The sequence below is a fragment of the Coffea arabica genome, chromosome 4c, assembly GCF_036785885.1.
Source record: "Coffea arabica cultivar ET-39 chromosome 4c, Coffea Arabica ET-39 HiFi, whole genome shotgun sequence".
NCBI classification, from domain to species: Eukaryota; Viridiplantae; Streptophyta; class Magnoliopsida; order Gentianales; family Rubiaceae; genus Coffea; species Coffea arabica.
The window spans coordinates 50,845,695-50,858,588 of NC_092316.1; the positions used below are offsets into that span (position 1 = coordinate 50,845,695).

General features: G+C 36.3%; 2 pseudogenes; both read right to left on the bottom strand.

Annotated features, from left to right (window-relative positions):
• Positions 1 to 1,389: 1,389 nt before the first annotated feature.
• Positions 1,390 to 4,555, bottom strand: LOC113739327 (tubulin alpha-1 chain-like; annotated as a pseudogene).
• Positions 4,556 to 6,586: 2,031 nt separating this feature from the next.
• LOC113739328 (F-box/kelch-repeat protein SKIP11-like) lies at positions 6,587 to 8,248 on the bottom strand (annotated as a pseudogene).
• Between the last annotated feature and the right edge of the window lie 4,646 nt (positions 8,249 to 12,894).

Consider the following 12,894-nt stretch of genomic DNA (forward strand, 5'->3'; position numbering starts at 1 on the left):
GTTGGGGTTAGATCTACTTCGCATTCTTAACTATACCTGAGTTTTAATTTTGATTGTTAAACTTTAAAATGAGACACTTTAATTTCAAATTATCCTAAAATATAAAACTTGTTCATTTTAGTCCCTAAAATATAAAATTTGTTCCAATTTAATTCCTAAAGTACATCCACTTAGGCATAAAATCTATCTCATTTTCTTAATGATGTTACTTAAGTGGGACAAATTTTATAACTTAGGGACTAAAGTGCCTCATTTTTAAGTCCAAGGACTAAAGTGAAAATTTAGGTATAATTGATGGGTGCAAAGTGAAATTAGCCGCATAAGTTGAGAATAGGTGGTTGTAATACGAATACACAGCAGTAACGACTAATAAGCTCAAGAATACTTTCCTTTTGATGTACAAAGGTGAAGATTATGAACCTTTATGCTTACGTGAAGTTTGTGAAGGTTATGAACATTTATGCTTATGTATAAAGGTGAAGGTGAAGGCTATGAACCTTTAACACCTTCTCTTTATGCTTGGTTGACAAGGATAGCTTGAATCACATCTTTCCTCATTGCCCTCTAGCAGTGCAGGTTTGGGCTCTGTGTTATCTTTACAGCAAGCTACATCTAGATAGGCCCCAAGTTTTTTCTTCTTGATTTCCTTCCCTTCTCCTTTTCCTGCCTGCGTCAGACATGGAACTTGTTGCTACTATTTTGTGGAGTTTATGGAATAACAGGAATGGGAAAATATTTGAAGGGACTTCTAAAGATCAACTTTCGCTAGTCTCTTTAGCAACTAGCTTTTGGAAAGATTACCAAGAAGCCGTCCAGAGTTCGCTACATGGTTCTCATGTACCTACTTCAGCCCCTACATTTTTTAAAGGCCAACTTTGATGGAAGGAGTTTTTCAAAACGAAGGCTGCTGTGGCATTGGAGTAGTTATTAGAGATAATTCTCGTAATTTCATAGCTAGACTGACAAGCCAAGTTGATGGTGTTTTATCAGTAAAGGCTACAGGAGCTTTAGCTGCTAAAACAGCATTTCATGTCCTACTTCAGCTTCAAGCTACGGATATTATCCTCAAGGGTGATTCTCAAGCAATCATTGAGAGCATTATTTCATTGGAGGATGATTGGTCCAGTTTTTAGATGATCCCAAGAACTTGGGAAGCCAATTGGATCCCAAGAACTTAACAATGTTATGCATATAGCTGTTGGCTTGTCATGCAAAACATATAAGCTAAATGCTTCTAGGTGGGATTCTACTCCCCCAGACTTTTGTTATTTTCGCTCTTAATGTGGACATTAGTTGATAATAAAATCTATGGTTCTTTATCAAAAGAAAAAAAAGTGAGCAAATTGGTCTAAGGGGAGTTGGTTGTCAGTCTTATTTATGCGATTTACATTATCTACTTGGATCACGCTTGGCCATCATGGAAGCAGGCTCAAATCTTGGTTCATAGTCACGAACGTGGTCCGAACAGTTTTACATCGGTTTCGGCATATCGGTCGCTATCTCGTCGATCGAGATGTAAATTTTTGAAATATTTAATATTTTAAAAAATGTAAAAAATATGATAAATAAAAATAATTAAAAAATTAACAAAAATAATAAAAATTCGAGTTGATTCGGAAGGATTCGGCCATTTCTATTTCGTCTCGATCAAGTTTTCAGCGATTTATTATCTCAAAGTCATCCCGTCCCGATATCGGATCGGAAAGCTCCGTTCTAGTGACGACTCGACCGAGTCTTTGAACCATGGCTCAAATGCACTGTTTGTAATCTCTGCAACTGATAGTTGCTCATGGTGTGCCTTTTCTGCAGAAATAACAGGTGCGTAGGAGGAATGCATGAAATGGATGCGTGGGTATGGCACCAAGTTTGTTTGGAATTCAGTAACATCCACGTTAAGAGCACCATCAAAGCGAAGAGATGCTGTCAAGGAGGAGATCACCTGCATGCAAAAGACAGATTATGCTCGAAGACATCCATCAATCAGGGATCTTTGTTGGTCAGCTGATCTATTTCCCCATTTGACATCCATTTCTACTTCTAGTTGACATCAAATTCTAGAATTTTCAAAAAACAAGGCACAACATTACCAAAGATACCAGCAAGATAAATGAATGGACTAGCCACGACATGTAGTGTTATTCCACATTTAACAAGTGCAAACAGCTTTAACTTTCAAACAGTAATAGGGGTGGCCAGAATAAATGTCATTATATTTCATACCTGTGAAACCAGCCTGTTCAGATTGATGTAGATTGGCCTCTCAATATCCAGTGATCTACGACAAATATCATAAATGGCTTCATTGTCCAAAAGCATTGAAACATCTGTGTGCTCAAGGAGCGAGTGAGTGGAAAGAACGCTGTTGTAAGGCTGAACAACAGCTGTTGAGACCTGGGGAGAGGGACAAATTGTGAACCCAAGCTTTGATTTCTTGCCATAGTCGACTGAAAGCCTCTCCAACAGTAAGGAACCAAGGCCAGAGCCAGTTCCACCACCAACAGCATGAAAAACTAAGAATCCTTGTAATCCTGAGCTGTTGTGAGCTAGCTTTCTTTCTACTTCAACATTTATAGATAAATTTTTCTCAACGTTTGAATTTCGTAGTATTTTCTTTCTAATAGTTTTTACTAAGTTAAAATGTAACACGATATTTTTAATTTTTCTTTTAGAAAAACACAAAAAGCCACTAAAAAAAGATCCCGTGCAACTGCTATACTACCATCAAATCCACCACTTGGATTTTTACACACACTAATTTATGATGATAAAAATGCAACTTTCGCAAATTCAATGATATTTATCCCTGCTGATCTAAGTATTTGTTGTGATAAATGTCCTTTGATTTCTTTTGAGGTGGTTGGTGGGTTGGAGGTTTTTTTTTGTGGAATTTTGGATTAATTATTTCCTCTCTCTCTCTCTCTCTCTCACACACACACAAGCGATATATAAACTATGACACAGTCACATATAGAGTCAGAATCAATTTTAAAACATGTGTATGACATGCATGGGAAAATTGTGTTATTTCAATTAAAAGATAATAAGTAAATCCAAGAAAATAGTGAGAATGGGAGGATAGACATCGAGTTGGAAAGATGAACAAAATTTGCTTTAAATGAAAAAATTGGCCATGTGAGAATAGACATCATGGCAAGAAGAACAAAATTTGCTTCAATTGCGTGATGACAAAAGCAGTCGAGGAAAAGATGGATAACCATTGAAGATCGGTGAGATGAGCTAGTTATAAATTAACTCTATTGAAGCAGATTCCAAGGATGATTTCTTACATATATCCAAGTCTCTCAATCTACGGTGGGTTATAGATCCAAGTGGTACATTCTTGTACATTGATTGATCTTACAAATTCTTTTTTTACATGCAACTATAATACATTTGTAAGGAAATGATCCTAGGCGTAATTTAAGTTGTGCAAAACACTCTAGACTTTAAAATTTTTGTGATAGCACCATTGACACCATAATTTTAGTAGTTATCGACGCATACGAATGTTTAAATTGTTATTTGCATTGTCTAATACCTATATCTATATTATATATAAAAGGAGAGGAGAGGGTTGGTGTAAACATTTTGTGTTACTTTATGTTATACCAAAAGCACCCTTTAAAATTAGTTTTCAAACTATTCACATTCATCTTTTTTTTCCAACATAATTTCAATACAATAACTTCTTCCAATGTCAAACTATTCAGATTCTCTCTTTTTCTCCACCATAATCTCAAATACAATAAATTGCTCTAAACAATTGTAATTACAGATTTTCCAAATAAACAAATACACATGTACCATTTTTTTTTTATTAAAACGTTGTTTTATTGCATTGCTAAAAGGCAGAGAACAAAGAGATACAAGCTACATCTGTCTCCAAGAGAGCTATACCCTCCCACCTTAGGAATGAACAGAAGGGGTTCCCCTACCATCCAAAAGCATAGCAGCTCTAACCTCCCGCGGGAGTTGCTGGATCGACGTGCTATAAAAATCATCCTGGAGAGCCATCGTTGCCAACTTATCCGCTGCGGCATTCGCCTCTCAGAATATGTGCCTAGCTGTGGCATTGAAGTTCTGAAGCAGGGCCCGAATCTGCCGTAACATGTTACATAACAGCCATTTTGCCAAGGCCCCTGAGTCCAGCAAATGAATGAATCCCGCTGAATCCACCTCCACCAATAACCGCGGAACCCGAACTTTGGTGCAGAAGAGTAAACCCTGTAACAATGCCTTACTCTCAGCAGTCAGTACATCGACCTCCCCGAACTTTATAGAACACAAAGATCAACCTACCCTTATAATCCCGCAACACGCCTCCCCCTGATACCTTCTCTCGTGTCATACTGGTATCCGTATTTAGCTTGACCGCACCCTCTAGTGGTGGCAACCACGAGGTCACCAAGCGCCTCGCCACTTGTGGCTTCCAGATAGCTAGACGAGCCCATGGGTCCTCCGAGTCACCCTTGAAATGCGCTATGGAAAAGACTTTCGCCCTCCCTAATTGTTCCACCACACTTCCTACTGCCCAAATTATCTCCAATGGATCCATCCTAACTCCCTCAAATCGTGCCTTATTTCGGGTCTGCCATATGCACCATAACACTAAACATGGTGTAACCGCCCGTATAACATTCATCGAGACCGATGATGTAGACAAGAACCAAGCTAAACACTCCGCCGAGACCAATTGCGAACTAGTATGAAGGATACCGAATCGTCTGCGAAAGAAGCCCCACACCTGCCCTGCTACCGGCCCATCCAGAAAAAGATGATTCGAGGACTCCTCCTGCAAAGAGCAACAGTTACACCGAGATGCTAGCGTGATGCCCTGTCTTTGTAGACTCACATCCACCGGGACCAATTTACGTAACACTTTCCAAACTAGGATGGAGATTTTGAGCGGAAGTATTCTATTCCATACGAACCTATCCACCAGAGATAGGTTACTTCTTTGTCGCAGAGCCTCCCACCCATCTTTCACTGTGAAGTGTCCCGATGGAGAGCCCAACCATACCAACTCATCTTCCTGATCCGGATACAAGGTAATCTCCTGGACCTGGCGCACCAAACCCAGTGGTAGCCATGCTTGCAGCAACCTAGTGTTCTATCCCCCCCCTCTCCAAAGAATTCTGCCACAAGCATGTGCGGCAGGTCAACCCTACCTAGCATCTCGGCCAGGGGCACCTCTAGCAACCACCTGTCATGCCAAAAGTCGACAAATCCTTTACCCAAGCAGCATCGAATCCTCTTCTCCATAAAATCCCGAACTTGCGCTAGCCGACGCCAGATCCCCGTGGGCCTACTCACTTGCACCTTAGCCGGGTGCCCCCCCCTTAATGTATTTCACATGCATGAACTCCACCCACTTCGACCTATTTTGACGCAACTGCCACCACAGTTTGCAAGCGAAGGCCACACTCATGTCCCCAAATAACCTTAACCCTAGACCCTCCTCTGATGTTGGGAAGCAAACCCTGTCCCAGGATGTCCAATGAATGCCCTTCGAGCCATCCGCTTTGCCCCACAAAAAGGCGTTGCATATTCTACCCAACCTCTGGAGAATCGCTTTCGACAGATGAAGAACCTGCAGCAAGTACAGTGGAATAGATGAAAGTACATGACGTAGGAGGATCAACTTACCCCCAGCTGAGAGCAGCCGAGAGCTCCAATGCGACAGCCGACCCTGTATTTTAGCGATAATGGGATCGAAGAAAGTGCACGCCACCCTGCCCCTGGAGACTAGGCCCCCCAAATATACGAATGGCAGCGTTTGCTGTGAAACCGTAGCTTCTCTTGGACCAGAGCCACACTATCCTCCGAGGCCCTGTACCATGAAATGTAATAACTTAATATGATGGAAAAAGTAATCATATATTTTTTTTAAAATAAACACACACTTAAGGTGTGCCAAAAGCACTAGTTTTAAAAAAAGTATGTGATTGCTGACAACATAAGAAGTGAATAATTTAAATATTCAAGTATATAAGAAATACACAGTTAGGAGAATTGATATTTGAGAATCATCTATAACAGTAAAAGATTTTCTATTTTCCTACACAAATTATAAGAAAACGTTTACATGCACACAATAATTTATGTATATAGTAACCTAAATATCATGATTAGCTAAAGTGGAATTTGTAATTTTTATCACAATAAGCAATTAGAAATTATAACATCTTAAAATAATATATATAAACTCAATAGAATAGTTTATATATATATATAATTAACATGTGGTATTAGCCCCAATTATTGAGATGTTCATCTGGCCTCTAATTGCATATATATACCTGCTAAATGTGAACTCGGCAATTGCCAATTAGTGGAACTGTGAAACTTGTTGGTCCTTTAATTAGAAGGAAAAAGGATATGTTTATCACCAGCTTTACCATATTTGAAGAATGACAATATAAAAGCAAGAAAATACATAGAACAAAAGAAAACACGCAATTTCAACATTTTTACATCAAATTAAGATATTAAAGGAAATCAGAATTGTCTATTTACATAGCATATTCCATTCTGTTTATTGAAGTTTTACAATATTTCACAGCTAAAAAATGCACCTGGTGCTCTACATGATTTGTCTATGCCTCTTGAATTTCTTTCAAGCTCTTGACTAGCCAAAATTTTTTTTTGAATATCAAATTAACAAGACATTTGAAAGTAAACATGTAAACTCTGAGTTGTTGCGAAATTAGGACACCTCAGCAGCCCATAACAGCACAATTATACACAAAACTTCCCGAATGCTTTGTTCCCAACAATGTCCACTCGAGGGGACCTTCATCTGGCTCCCAAGCATTGATCTCTACGCACCCTCCATTCAATGCCCTTGGTCCAAGGATAACCATTAGTTGATTACCATAGGCCCTGAATGCCAACCCCCAGCCATTCATGGAGGTTGCCTGTTCAGGCAATCTACCTATGGTAATCCACACATTTCTCTGCTTGTCATACTTCCAGACTTCCTTTTCATCGCAATAAGCTGCATATAACTCATTCTTCACCATTGCGAGCAGAGGAAGTGCTCTTCCTATTGCAGCACATTGAGGGTACATATCAGGAATTTCAAACTAGGTACCTGTCCTCAAATTATATACCTCTCCACAAGTAAGCACCTTTAAGCTGGCTCCATCGCTTGCACTTTGGGTTGCCTATTCCGACACCACCGATGACATAACACTTGCCATCTATGAATACCCCTGAACATAGTTTTCTGGGTTTATGCATTCTGGGGAGAGTGCACCAACTTTCTATCATTGAGTTATAAAGTTCAGCAGAGCTCAGTAAATTGCCTTTTGAGTCGCAACCACCTGCCACGATCGCAATCTCTCCAAGACTAGTAGAGCCAAACAGCTATCTTGTGATGTTTGTCCTTACACCAGACGACCATGTATTGGTTAATATGCTGTATTTGTAGATCACTTGAGACTCTATTTCCTTTCCAAAGACAAGAAGTTCGGTGCCAACAGCCAGTGACTCCTTGTCAGAAAAAAGGAAACACTCGTTTGAAATCATTTTAGGCAAATACATCCAACTACGGCGCAAAGGATCAAAAGCTTCCCATTCAAGAAGGTTGCAAGAAACATAAACTCAATGTTCTACAATACCCAGCTGCCTCCTCAACCTATAAAGATCCCCTCTTCGGATTAGAGACCTGAAACTCCGAATGAGTGAAGCGATAGTGCCATAATCTGCCCTCGAGCAGCGAATTAAGCAACTAATTGAGAGATCTTGGCCAAGTTGGAGGACGAGTGAACTTGTATCAGTATAATAACCATAGTGGCCTTGGTCATCTTCTTGATCCATAGCTTGCCCTTGGAATGCTAGTGGCTTGGATGGTTTCATCACTCCAGTCTCTTCCTCAAGGTGCTTTCGCTTTGAGTTCCCTCCCTTGGGGCACTTTTGCATTGAGCCTTGCCCTTGGAATGCTAGTCGCTTGGATGATTTCATCACTCCAATCTCTTCCTCAGGATGTTTTAGCTTTGAGTTCTCTCCCTCAGGCCCTTTCGCTTTGAATTCTCGATAGTAGAATGAGTATTAAAAACCCACTTGCTCTCTTCTTCACAAGCGCTTGGCAAGTCCCAAGAGACCAGAAATCATAGCCCCTCCAATATGATGGCTGAAAGACTAAGAAATCTGAGAACTAAACTGGTCCAGCAAAGTTAAGCCTGAAGACATTAGTCCAAGCGATATTAGTTAATGGTACAATCTGGAAAATAAAGAAGCAAAAGAATACCTAAACAGGTCAGCCATAAATATATGATCTTTATTGAAGATTGGAATAATTACAATCTATATCTCTCTTTGATATGTTAAGAAGAGTAAATTCCATAACCATAAGACATCTAAAATAGGGAGTAACAAAGTGGATGTAATTGGTTAGGCATTGCATTTAAAAAGTGAACGAGACCCTTTGTGAGAAAACCATGCAACGCATCATGAAATACATGATTAGAAGAAAAATTTTCACAGTCAGTTAAAACCCAAAACTCAATTTTGAGGACATTGATTGTTGGAGCAGTTCAACATTTGCAAGGAAATAGTTGAGTGTAAACTCAGCAACAAGGGCATGAGCACACATCTTGATACAAGCCCGAACAAGTGCTGACAATACTAGCATGTCTAGCTCAACGATGACTAGCTCCAAGTGCCAATCTAGATCTCTTCGCCGTCGTCAATACCAAACACTTTTCCAAATCATCAAAAAAAAATGGAATTGAATGGGTAGAAACATGGTTATTTAAAGTTGAGTAGATAAAACAACTAACTCTAGAATCAACTTTGGACGACAGTGAATGCCAACCGAAAAGATCCAGTTATGAATAAGAATATATTCCTTGAATTGGAAAATGTTTTTGTATTTCCAAAAAAGAAAGGAAAGAAAGATTTAAATTCCATGAAATAAATTCCAAATGCTAAAATCAACAGAAAGGATCTTATACATTGAAAAGAGCCATTAATGAATAAGAATAAATTCCTGAATTGGAAAATAATTTTGTACTTCTAGGGGAAAAGGATTTTCATTTAAATTCCATAACACTAATCAAAATTTGGAAAACAACAAAAAGAATCTTCTACATTACTAATATAGACAAATCACCATAAACTCACAAAAGTTAGAAATCCATCCCTTCAAACTCAATCTAGAAAAGGTTTGAACTCCCAATATTAAACAAAATTTAAATCAAAACAAGGATAAGGATTCAATATTAAATCCGAAACCAAATTAAAACCTGCATGCATGTACAGTAAAAGCCAATTCAATTCAACATGCCCTTGCAAGAGAAATTTATACTAAAATCAGACCATCGAATGCCTATCCGGGAAGCAATTATAGCAACACCCAATTAAGGGGATAACAAGCAAATACTCAGAAATGAAAAACAATCACAAATTTAATAGTGATAACTAGCAATCAAGAGAACACCTTTGAAAAATCCTACCAATCAAAAAAATTAAAAAAAGTGATACATGCAATAGGAAAATAAAAAAAAATTAACATTGACATAAATTTGAAATAAAAGATTGATCATTATACATTAATTGCCCTCAATGGTCAGAATCTTTACATGCATTCTCTTCAAAATATAACCTAAAATGAAAAAGGGAAAAGAACTCATTAGGAATTATCTCATAACAAGAAAAACCTAAAAAACCAAACCAGAAAACTTACAGAGTAATCTGAGCATAGTCTTTGATTGTAACTACCAAAAAGAACAAATTTCTGCCAAAAAACAGAGAAAGAAAAATGAATCTATAGCTAAATTATTTCATCAAGGCCACTTTGGAAACTTCTTTTATTTGCATTTGAGGCCCTCTCAAATCTAAACTACAAAAAAAAAAAAAAATAGTTCTCTCTTAGCTGTAATGAGGACTGAGGAGTGAGAAGGAGGAAGAAGAGTTGGATTTTTTTATTGGATGAGTTGAATATTGGCTAGAAGTAGCAGTATTTGTAGTAGTGAACTAACGGGAAGAGGTTGACGACGGTAACTTGGGAAATGAGATGGCTGTGATAGCAAGGGGTTAAGATTTAATGGAAGATAATTTAATGGCCGTCATTTGCACGTGTAAGCATTTTTTTTTTTAAAGGTTGACACCTTTCGGACCGTTCTTCCTTACCAAACTCCAAACGAGTTCCATTCTCTGTACGGCTCTTCATTTCATAACATTTCTTCTACACCCTAGCAGCACACTATAATTTCCACTTTTCTCTTTTGTTTTTTCCTTTTGAGTGGATTTGATGTTCATTGGAGTGATTCTAATATGGTCTCTTTCCAATCTGATTACGTTGTACCAAAATATACACGTTTCCAAATTTAGAAATCTATTTTCCTGTATGAGAATTATGATTAAGGCTTTTAAAGGATTATAATGTATTTGGCATGTATGGTCTTATGGTTTTAATTATTTGCAAAAATTTCCCTATGTGCTATATTCATTGAAAATGGTTTAGGTTACACAATATGAACTCGATTATTTTATATAATTAGGTTATGGAATACAAAGTGTTGATTAGATATCTATGCACGAGTTCTGTCAAAAATATACGGCTAAAATAGCTTATATAATATTTGTCATTTGTAAAGATTTAGGTTAAGAAATACGAATTGAATCACTTTACGAATTAGGTCATGGAATACAAAGCATCAAAAAAAATTCATGCTCGAGCTCTATTTGTATATAACAGTTAAAAATGACATGTAGAGCGATTTGCCGTATTTGTTTCTTGCACACAAATAATTGACCAAAAAAATCAATAATTGATGATAGTTATTCCATCATTGAATAAAGTAAAACACCAAATCGAACTTTATCGAACGAATTACTTTTATAAGAGAATCTAAAATTCTATTGAATATTCTTCACGTAATAATTAATTATTTCATGAGTTAATTGAAAAGAAATCATCATCATCGTCATCATCATGAATATCAATTATTATGTGCTTAGAGCTCATAAAACTATTTGTGCAAAAAGAATTTTACTAATTTATGTACCTCTATGTTTGCAGCATCTCTCTTGCATGATAATAACAAACTATTTTTTCAGATTTTCCATTTAACTGATTTATTTATTTAAATTGTATTGCCTTTTAAATTAGGGTTTTCTAGTACCCAGTGCCAAAAACAAAACCATGCCTGAAATCTATTTGATTTATAACTATTACAATAACATATATAATATTTGTCTTGGTTTATCTTTTATTTGTTTATGAGTGAATGACTTGAAAATAGTAATTGACAATCAAGAGTCCAACCAGAAAATGTAAAACACCAAAATCAAACAAAATATCTAATGGTCTACCATTATACGAGCATCTAATAATTTTTTTTTCAGATCTCACAATGATTTTTTGGTTTAATAGTTAAAGAAGATAATAACCGTAATATATCTCAAAGATCATTTTCTTACAACTTGTAAAAACTTGTGTAAAGAGAATCCTCTAACCTACAAGCCACTCCATTTGGTTGAATTTCACCATGATATATAGTTTTCATCATTTTTTTTATTCAATCACCAATTTGTATTTCCTAATTTAGTTTGATATTTTGCTTTTGCTGATGATTTTTAGAGATTAGTAAATTTGCATGTATGGTCATATTTCTTTTTTCTTGTTGTTAAAGTATATACAAAAGTTTCCCTATTTAGAAATTTACCTTCAGAGATTCAAGTTATACATAAAAACGGACTCAGAGTAAAGATTAAGTAATAGAATTCAAATTGTTGAAAAAAAAAATCTTGTTTGACCTCAATAGCGATAGATTTGTTGAAGAACATTCTGTCATGAATTATTTGTTTTTTATTTCCTTTTATGCACATATGGCAGAAAATCAACAATTCACTATCATGATTCTATCTTAATATAATTTTTAAAGTAAAAAGCCAAAACTATATTGTATCAAATGGACCACTTTTATAAGTGGATATAATATATTTTTGTTGTATTTTCATAATAACTATTTTCTTTCCTAGTTAATTAAATTGAAATAATGTTCTTGATAACACTGATTACAAGGTTAGAACTTGTAAAAATGGTTTGTGTATAGAAATCCGAGTAATACTACTACACGAACATGGACATCTAAATAATTTTGTTTATTGATAAAACATTTTTGGGGTGAAACATCTAATGATGGATTTCTAAGTAGAATTGTTGAACTTTAAACGTACACAAATATCATGTTAGGCATATTCTTCATAGATTCGTCTACCTTTCTTTCTTTTCACTTGAATATTTATGGATAAATTTTTCTTAACATTTGAATTTCTTAGTATTTACTTTCTAGTGGTTTTCATTAGGTTAAAAAGTAACACAACGTTTTAAATTTTTCTTTAGAAAAGCACACAACATCATGTGAGCAAAAATCTCGTGCAGCTACTATGATACTACTACCAACAAATCCACTACTTAAATTCTCACACACACAAATCTATGATGATCATAGATGCACGGATGAACTTTCACAAATTCAATGATATTTATCCATTCTTATCTAAGTATTTGCTGTGATAAATGTTCTTTGTTTTCTTTTGAGGTGGTTGGTGGGGTGAGATTGTTTTTTTGTGGAATTTTGGATTAATTATTTTCTCTCACACACGCATTATGACATGTTCACATGTAGAATCAAAATCGATTTTAAAACACGTGTAGGACATGCATGAGAAAAATGTGTTATTTCAATTACAAAATAATAAGTAAATCCAAGAAAAAAGTGAGAATGTAAGGATAGATGTCAAGCAGGAAAGAAAAGCAAATTTTGCTTTAATTGAAAAAAGTGGCCATGTGAGAATAGATATCGTGGCAAGAAGAACAAAATTTGCTTCAATTGCGGGACAACAAAAGCAGTGGAGGAAAATATAGATAACCATTGAAGATCG